This window comes from Cibotium barometz, chromosome 44 (genome assembly GCF_041138505.1).
Source record: "Cibotium barometz isolate CiBa-2024 chromosome 44, ASM4113850v1, whole genome shotgun sequence".
Classification (NCBI taxonomy): Eukaryota; Viridiplantae; Streptophyta; class Polypodiopsida; order Cyatheales; family Cibotiaceae; genus Cibotium; species Cibotium barometz.
In genome coordinates, this window is record NC_141089.1 from 45,222,378 (window position 1) to 45,232,454 (window position 10,077).

Here is a 10,077-nt window from a genome sequence, read left to right on the forward strand (position 1 = left end):
TATCTCCTTACTATTTTATCTGATTGTGGCTTTTGTGCTCCGTACATGAAAACACTCCCTTGTTGCGATTTAAAAGCACGTGAATGCAGCAATTCTCACACACGACCCTTAAATTTAAACCACTTTGATTTATTTATTTTTGGAAAAACAATTATACATTTTGGTTTCCTTACTTTCGGCAAGTTCTGGCCAACACAGTAGCCATGGGAGAAGTGGGAAAAGGGCGGCCATTTGGAGAGATGACATGGCACCCGGGTTTTCTTGACACACACAGCTCTCTCTCACGTTCGCCACATGCGAGCCCGACTTTACACACTTTCTCTCTCTCTTCGCTGGCTTTAGGCTCTAGCAGTTCAAGCTTCTCTCTTCTCTCTTGCGATAGTGAGCACGGCCTCAGCACGGAGCAGCACACACACGATTCTCTCTCTATAGGACTGGCGCACACACACGGGCCACTCTCTCTCTCTCTTTTGCTATGCAATCACTGCTTTCCCACTCTCTCTCCTAGAATCTCTCTTGCTATACATGTATATATATATGTATAGCCACTTGCACAGTATGCATTGTATCCAAAACCATAGGATGTAACTTGAGATTGCACAATGACTTCAGATTGACAAAACTATGATTGTTGCCACTATCCACCAATACATGTGCCACCCTTCCATTGACTTTGTGCCACCCTTCCATTGACTTTGGCTTTGATCCTCAAAGTGCTTTTGCTCATGCATCCGGCATATGAGTCATAGGAGAGTGTAGCGTAGTCTTGGACTGTTTTGGCAAGCACTTGCTATTAGAAGTAACCCCATCATCATAATCTTCATGATGGCAACCACCCAGATCAAATGGAAACTCACCATTAATCTCATGATCGCAATCATGGTCGTCCACCTCGGGATCATAGCAAATGGCACTACTACCTTCCTCTTCCTCTTCAAGCACCTCATCTTCAACCTCTGTTATTAGTATCATGCTCAAAGAGTACTTCTTCCCCTTACACACCTTGTAGTGCTCTTTTCCCCATTTCTCTCCACATTTGAAACACAACCCTTTTGCCTTGAGCTCATTAATGTGATCCTCTTTAATGATGTTACTCTTGGTTGTGCCACTTGAAGGCTTCCCATCTCCACTAGCGCTCTTGGAAGAGGCATTACCAAATCTGAAATTTGTCCTTCCGTCTCTTCCATACACCATTGGGAATCTTGGGATAGTAGATCCCGGTGCCGGTCTAAACGAAGCCTTCATATGTGGGTGAGATGGATGCAAAACATGTGGCCCCGAATCATCCTTTGCTACACTTTTACTTTGCCACATGTGAGCATATTTCTCCTCATAAATTTCTGCTAATGTCATGGCTTCCTTGAGAGAAAGCGGTCTTTTGCGCATTCACATCCGCTCCAATGCTTGCCTTCAAACCCTTGATGTACTTGAGCATCTTGTAGTTTTCACTAACTCCCTCCACATGTAATGCAAGTTTGAGGAAGCGATGTGAATACTCTCGAACACTCAGCCCTTTTCGCTCAAGATCATTCCAAGCACTCACTACCTTGTTCTTGAGTAGCTCCGATGTGAATGTTTCCCACATTTCTTCTTTGAAAGCTGTCCATGTTGTGATCTCATATCCATGAGAAGATATATGGCACCACCAAGTATGCGCATATAACAAATGAAGAGTAGCAAAGTAAACCTTTGCCCTTTCGATCCTCGACTTGAGATGGAAGTACATGTCCATCTTGTTGACCCATTCCTCAAATTCTTCATTGGAGTTGCTTTCACCTGAGGGCAATGTGCAGAAACCCATTAGCAAATGAAATGCCCATGTTTATGCCTTGCTCATTGACCTCATCCATGTTCTCCAAAGGAACATGGATTGTTAACACCTTCATCCTCTGCCACACTATGCAAATCACGCTCCTCAAGAGCCTCTTGTATTGCCTCTTGGAAACCTTCCATAAGCTTCTTGCCTGTTCCACGCGGCATGGTTGCCATTCACCAATTTGGCTCTTAGCACACTCAAACGGTGTCCGAATTGGGTGGTCTATAGCTCTATAGAAAGCTAATGAACCCTAGTATCCAATTCTACAAGCACAATGGCCATGTGACATCCCCAAGTACTCTCTCTTTTAGGCTTTATAGAGGTACTGCTGAAAATGAGTTTTTGCTTGTAGAATGGTTGAAACTCCTCTGATTTGGACACTCTTTAGTGCAATAGGTAGGTCTTAACAAGAGATATCTGATGATATTGGAAATTTGACCAAAGTCAACCTTTGAGTATTCTTTGTTTTGACTTTTTTTTTGAAAAAGTCTACTATGCTCGGTTGACCATCCAAACGGTGTCAGAATCAAGAGGTTGTCGGCTTGATAGGAAGGCCTAAGAGAGTACTATGAACATATGCAAGAGGAATTTGAAGTAGGTTTAGGGTTTGGGATTGAATTAGGGTTTCCTATTTTTAATAAAACCCTAATTTAAGAACCCTAGGGATGTCGGATTCTAGCTCTATGCAAAGCTCTTGGGTAGTGCTTTAAGATGGTGTAATTGGCTTAGAGATGTCCTTAAAGCCTCGTGACTGAATTAGGGTTTTTTCTACTACCCACACATGGAATTCTCACAGAATTTCGGCAGCATTTCCGCGCTTTTAGGACCAATTTTCAAATTGCCAATTGTTGCAACAACCATCATAAACATCAACCAATTTGTAGCACTTTATGCCCATAACCATTCCTTTTGCATTGCAACCAAATCCGGCATAATCCCATTGCATGTATTCATGCCTTTTTACATGTGTCCATCTCATGTGCCCCAGGCATGTAACCATACACTCTCTCATGGGTGCCCATGTTTATGCCTTGCTCATTGACCTCATCCATGTTCTCCAAAGGAACATGGATTGTTAACACCTTCATCCTCTGCCACACTATGCAAATCACGCTCCTCAAGAGCCTCTTGTATTGCCTCTTGGAAACCTTCCATAAGCTTCTTGCCTGTTCCACACAGCATGGTTGCCATTCACCAATTTGGCTCTTAGCACACTCAAACGGTGTCCGAATTGGGTGGTCTATAGCTCTATAGAAAGCTAATGAACCCTAGTATCCAATTCTACAAGCACAATGGCCGTGTGACATCCCCAAGTACTCTCTGTTTTAGGGTTTACAGAGGTACTGCTGAAAATGAGTTTTTGCTTGGTTGTAGAATGGTCGAAACTCCTCCGATTTGGACACTCTTTAGTGCAATAGGTAGGTCTTAACAAGAGATATCTGATGATATTGGAAATTTGACCAAAGTCAACCTTTGAGTATTCTCTGTTTTGACTTTTTTTTTGAAAAAGTCTACTATGCTCGGTTGACCATCCAAACGGTGTCGGAATCAAGAGGTTGTTGGCTTGATAGGAAGGCCTAAGAGAGTACTATGAACATATGCAAGAGGAATTTGGAAGTAGGTTTAGGGTTTGGGATTGAATTAGGGTTTTCAATTTTTAATAAAACCCTAATTTAAGAACCCTAGGGATATCGGATTCTAGCTCTATGCGAAGCTCTTGGGTAGTGCTTTAAGATGGTGTAATTGGCTTGGAGATGTCCTTAAAGCCTCGTGAGACTGAATTAGGGTTTTTTCTACTACCCAAACATGGAATTCTCATAGAATTTCGGCGCAGCATTTCCCCACTTTTAGGACCAATTTTCAAATTGCCAATTGTTGCAACAACCATCATAAACATCAACCAATTTGTAGCACTTTATGCCCATAACCATTCCTTTTGCATTGCAACCAAATCCGGCCTAATCCCATTGCATGTATTCATGCCTTTTTACATGTGTCCATCTCATGTGCCCCAAGCATGTAACCATACACTCTCTCATGGGTGCCCATGTTTATGCCTTGCTCATTGACCTCATCCATGTTCTCCAAAGGAACATGGATTGTTAACACCTTCATCCTCTGCCACACTATGCAAATCACGCTCCTCAAGAGCCTCTTGTATTGCCTCTTGGAAACCTTCCATAAGCTTCTTGCCTGTTCCACGCGGCATGGTTGCCATTCACCAATTTGGCTCTTAGCACACTCAAACGGTGTCCGAATTGGGTGGTCTATAGCTCTATAGAAAGCTAATGAACCCTAGTATCCAATTCTACAAGCACAATGGCCGTCTGACATCCCCAAGTACTCTCTGTTTTAGGGTTTACAGAGGTACTGCTGAAAATGAGTTTTTGCTTGGTTGTAGAATGGTCGAAACTCCTCCGATTTAGACACTCTTTAGTGCAATAGGTAGGTCTTAACAAGAGATATCTGATGATATTGGAAATTTGACCAAAGTCAACCTTTGAGTATTCTCTGTTTTGACTTTTTTTTTGAAAAAGTCTACTATGCTCGGTTGACCATCCAAACGGTGTCGGAACCAAGAGGTTGTCAGCTTGATAGGAAGGCCTAAGAGAGTACTATGAACATATGCAAGAGGAATTTGAAGTAGGTTTAGGGTTTGGGATTGAATTAGGGTTTCTTATTTTTAATAAAACCCTAATTTAAGAACCCTAGGGATGTCGGATTCTAGCTCTATGCGAAGCTCTTGGGTAGTGCTTTAAGATGGTGTAATTGGCTTAGAGATGTCCTTAAAGCCTCGTGACTGAATTAGGGTTTTTTCTACTACCCACACATGGAATTCTCACAGAATTTCGGCAGCATTTCCGCGCTTTTAGGACCAATTTTCAAATTGCCAATTGTTGCAACAACCATCATAAACATCAACCAATTTGTAGCACTTTATGCCCATAACCATTCCTTTTGCATTGCAACCAAATCCGGCATAATCCCATTGCATGTATTCATGCCTTTTTACATGTGTCCATCTCATGTGCCCCAAGCATGTAACCATACACTCTCTCATGGGTGTCCATGTTTATGCCTTGCTCATTGACCTCATCCATGTTCTCCAAAGGAACATGGATTGTTAACACCTTCATCCTCTGCCACACTATGCAAATCACGCTCCTCAAGAGCCTCTTGTATTGCCTCTTGGAAACCTTCCATAAGCTTCTTGCCTGTTCCACGCGGCATGGTTGCCATTCACCAATTTGGCTCTTAGCACACTCAAACGGTGTCCGAATTGGGTGGTCTATAGCTCTATAGAAAGCTAATGAACCCTAGTATCCAATTCTACAAGCACAATGGCCGTCTGACATCCCCAAGTACTCTCTGTTTTAGGGTTTACAGAGGTACTGCTGAAAATGAGTTTTTGCTTGGTTGTAGAATGGTCGAAACTCCTCCGATTTAGACACTCTTTAGTGCAATAGGTAGGTCTTAACAAGAGATATCTGATGATATTGGAAATTTGACCAAAGTCAACCTTTGAGTATTCTCTGTTTTAACTTTTTTTTGAAAAAGTCTACTATGCTCGGTTGACCATCCAAACGGTTTCGGAATCAAGAGGTTGTTGGCTTGATAGGAAGGCCTAAGAGAGTACTATGAACATATGCAAGAGGAATTTCGAAGTAGGTTTAGGGTTTTGGATTGAATTAGGGTTTTCTATTTTTAATAAAACCCTAATTTAAGAACCCTAGGGATATCGGATTCTAGCTCTATGCCAAGCTCTTGGGTAGTGCTTTAAGATGGTGTAATTGGCTTGGAGATGTCCTTAAAGCCTCGTGAGACTAAATTAGGGTTTTTTCTACTACCCAAACATGGAATTCTCACAGAATTTCGGCAGCATTTCCGCGCTTTTAGGACCAATTTTCAAATTGCCAATTGTTGCAACAACCATCATAAACATCAACCAATTTGTAGCACTTTATGCCCATAACCATTCCTTTTGCAATGCAACCAAATCCGGCCTAATCCCATTGCATGTATTCATGCCTTTTTACATGTGTCCATCTCATGTGCCCCAAGCATGTAACCATACACTCTCTCATGGGTGCCCATGTTTATGCCTTGCTCATTGACCTCATCCATGTTCTCCAAAGGAACATGGATTGTTAACACCTTCATCCTTTGCCACACTATGCAAATCACGCTCCTCAAGAGCCTCTTGTATTGCCTCTTGGAAACCTTCCATAAGCTTCTTGCCTGTTCCACGTGGCATGGTTGCCATTCACCAATTTGGCTCTTAGCACACTCAAACGGTGTCCGAATTGGGTGGTCTATAGCTCTATAGAAAGCTAATGAACCCTAGTATCCAATTCTACAAGCACAATGGCCGTGTGACATCTCCAAGTACTCTCTGTTTTAGGGTTTACAGAGGTACTGCTGAAAATGAGTTTTTGCTTGGTTGTAGAATGGTCGAAACTCCTCCGATTTGGACACTCTTTAGTGCAATAGGTAGGTCTTAACAAGAGATATCTGATGATATTGGACACTCTTTAGTGCAATAGGTAGGTCTTAACAAGAGATATCTGATAATATTGGAAATTTGACCAAAGTCAACCTTTGAGTATTCTCTATTTTGACTTTTTTTTTTAAAGTCTACTATGCTCGGTTGACCATCCAAACGGTGTCGGAATCAAGAGGTTGTTGGCCTGATAGGAAGGCCTAAGAGAGTACTATGAACATATGCAAGAGGTTGTTGGCTTGATAGGAAGGCCTAAGAGAGTACTATGAACATATGCAAGAGGAATTTGAAGTAGGTTTAGGGTTTGGGATTGAATTAGGGTTTTCTATTTTTAATAAAACCCTAATTTAAGAACCCTAGGGATGTCGGATTCTAGCTCTATGCGAAGCTCTTGGGTAGTGCTTTAAGATGGTGTAATTGGCTTGGAGATGTCCTTAAAGCCTCGTGGACTGAATTAGGGTTTTTGCTACTACCCAAACATGGAATTCTCACAGAATTTCGGTAGCATTTCCCCGCTTTTAGGACCAATTTTCAAATTGCCAATTGTTGCAACAACCATCATAAACATCAACCAATTTGTAGCACTTTATGCCCATAACCATTCCTTTTGCAGTGCAACCAAATCCGGCCTAATCCCATTGCATGTATTCATGCCTTTTTACATGTGTCCATCTCATGTGCCCCAAGCATGTAACCATACACTCTCTCATGGGTGCCCATGTTTATGCCTTGCTCATTGACCTCATCCATGTTCTCCAAAGGAACATGGATTGTTAACACCTTCATCCTCTGCCACACTATGCAAATCACGCTCCTCAAGAGCCTCTTGTATTGCCTCTTGGAAACCTTCCATAAGCTTCTTGCATGTTCCACGCGGCATGGTTGCCATTCACCAATTTGGCTCTTAGCACACTCAAACGGTGTCCGAATTGGGTGGTCTATAGCTCTATAGAAAGCTAATGAACCCTAGTATCCAATTCTACAAGCACAATGGCCGTGTGACATCTCCAAGTACTCTCTGTTTTAGGGTTTACAGAGGTTTTGCTGAAAATGGGTTTTTGCTTGGTTGTAGAATGGTCGAAACTCCACCGATTTGGACACTCTTTAGTGCAATAGGTAGGTCTTAACAAGAGATATCTGATGATATTGGACACTCTTTAGTGCAATAGGTAGGTCTTAACAAGAGATATCTGATAATATTGGAAATTTGACCAAAGTCAACCTTTGAGTATTCTCTATTTTGACTTTTTTTTGAAAAAGTCTACTATGCTTGGTTGACCATCCAAACGGTGTCGGAATCAAGAGGTTGTTGGCTTGATAGGAAGGCCTAAGAGAGTACTATGAACATATGCAAGATGAATTTGAAGTAGGTTTAGGGTTTGGGATTGAATTAGGGTTTTCTATTTTTAATAAAACCCTAATTTAAGAACCCTAGGGATGTCGGATTCTAGCTCTATGCGAAGCTCTTGGGTAGTGCTTTAAGATGGTGTAATTGGCTTGGAGATGTCCTTAAAGCCTCGTGGACTGAATTAGGGTTTTTGCTACTACCCAAACATGGAATTCTCACAGAATTTCGGCAGCATTTCCCCGCTTTTAGGACCAATTTTCAAATTGCCAATTGTTGCAACAACCATCATAAACATCAACCAATTTGTAGCACTTTATGCCCATAACCATTCCTTTTGCAGTGCAACCAAATCCGGCATAATCCCATTGCATGTATTCATGCCTTTTTACATGTGTCCATCTCATGTGCTAACCATACACTCTCTCATGGGTGCCCATGTTTATGCCTTGCTCATTGACCTCATCCATGTTCTCCAAAGGAACATGGATTGTTAACACCTTCATCCTCTGCCACACTATGCAAATCACGCTCCTCAAGAGCCTCTTGTATTGCCTCTTGGAAACCTTCCATAAGCTTCTTGCATGTTCCACGCGGCATGGTTGCCATTCACCAATTTGGCTCTTAGCACACTCAAACGGTGTCCGAATTGGGTGGTCTATAGCTCTATAGAAAGCTAATGAACCCTAGTATCCAATTCTACAAGCACAATGGCCGTGTGACATCCCCAAGTACTCTTTGTTTTAGGGTTTACAGAGGTACTGCTAAGAATGAGTTTTTGCTTGTAGAATGGTCGAAACTCCTCCGATTTGGACACTCTTTAGTGCAATAGGTAGGTCTTAACAAGAGGTATCTGATGATATTGGAAATTTGACCAAATTCAACCTTTGAGTATTCTCTGTTTTGACTTTTTTTTTGAAAAAGTCTACTATGCTCGGTTGACCATCCAAACGGTGTCGGAACCAAGAGGTTGTCGGCTTGATAGGAAGGCCTAAGAGAGTACTATGAACATATCCAAGAGGAATTTGAAGTAAGTTTAGGGTTTGGGATTGAATTAGGGTTTTCTATTTTTAATAAAACCCTAATTTAAGAACCCTAGGGATGTCGGATTCTAGCTCTATGCGAAGCTCTTGGGTAGTGCTTTAACATGGTGTAATTGGCTTGGAGATGTCCTTAAAGCCTCGTGAGACTGAATTAGGGTTTTTTCTACTACCCAAACATGGAATTCTCACAGAATTTCGGTAGCATTTCCCCGCTTTTAGGACCAATTTTCAAATTGCCAATTGTTGCAACAACCATCATAAACATCAACCAATTTGTAGCACTTTATGCCCATAACCATTCCTTTTGCATTGCTACCAAATCCGACATAATCCCATTGCATGTATTCATGCCTTTTTACATGTGTCCATCTCATGTGCCCCAAGCATGTAACCATACATCTCGATCATTAGGGCCTCATTGTGCCTGCATGCATTTGGAGACCACACAATATAGTAAGTGACGCGCGTTGAGGCTTGCCGATCTCCCGATCAAGCCCTTCCCACACCCTTAGCAAAATCGGTACTCAAGCCAAGGGTTGGGGCCAAATCTTCACCACCAATGTACCTAATCCTCCACCGTACCGCTTTACCCAGCAATCACGGCACGGCGGATTCAAGCCATTCTCCCCCCGGGCCTCTCCTCCAATGCCCGAGGTACCCTCACCACATTCTAGATTCTATGAATTGGAAGTGGGTACAATGTGAAGAGAGGTGTGCTTGCTTGAATCAAATGATTAGGTTGGAGTTCTTACAAGTATGTGGCATGACTCATGCCATACATTTCATATGATTTACAATAAGATCTAGCATGAACTCATGCTTATCCCTTGCTTTTTAGGTTGGAGTTCTTACAAGTATGTGGCATGACTCATGCCATACATTTCATATGATTTACAATAAGATCTAGCATGAACTCATGCTTATCCCTTGCTTCCACAAATCCAAAACATTAACTCATGCTTATCCCTTGCTTCCACAAATCCAAAACATCAACACCATCACAAGTCAATTGATCTCAATAGCATCAATCCAATTGGCAATGCAACTCCAAGCACACTAGTGAATATCAATGGCTCAAAGTGAATGACTCAATGGCATGAAGCATGGCCAAGAGCATACTAGAGCATTGATCTACAAACCAATAGCATTCCCAAATGGCATTTGATGGCATGAAGCATGGCCCAAAGCATACTTGAGCATTGATGACAAGCCAATAGCATCCCCAAGTGACATAAGATGTGCTTCATGCATCCCCAAATTGCAATAGATGTGCTTCATGGCTTCTTACCATACTATGGTCAATCCCATAACAATCAATGGATGAAGTATTGCATGTATCCAATCCAATAGCACTCACAATGGATGGAATATT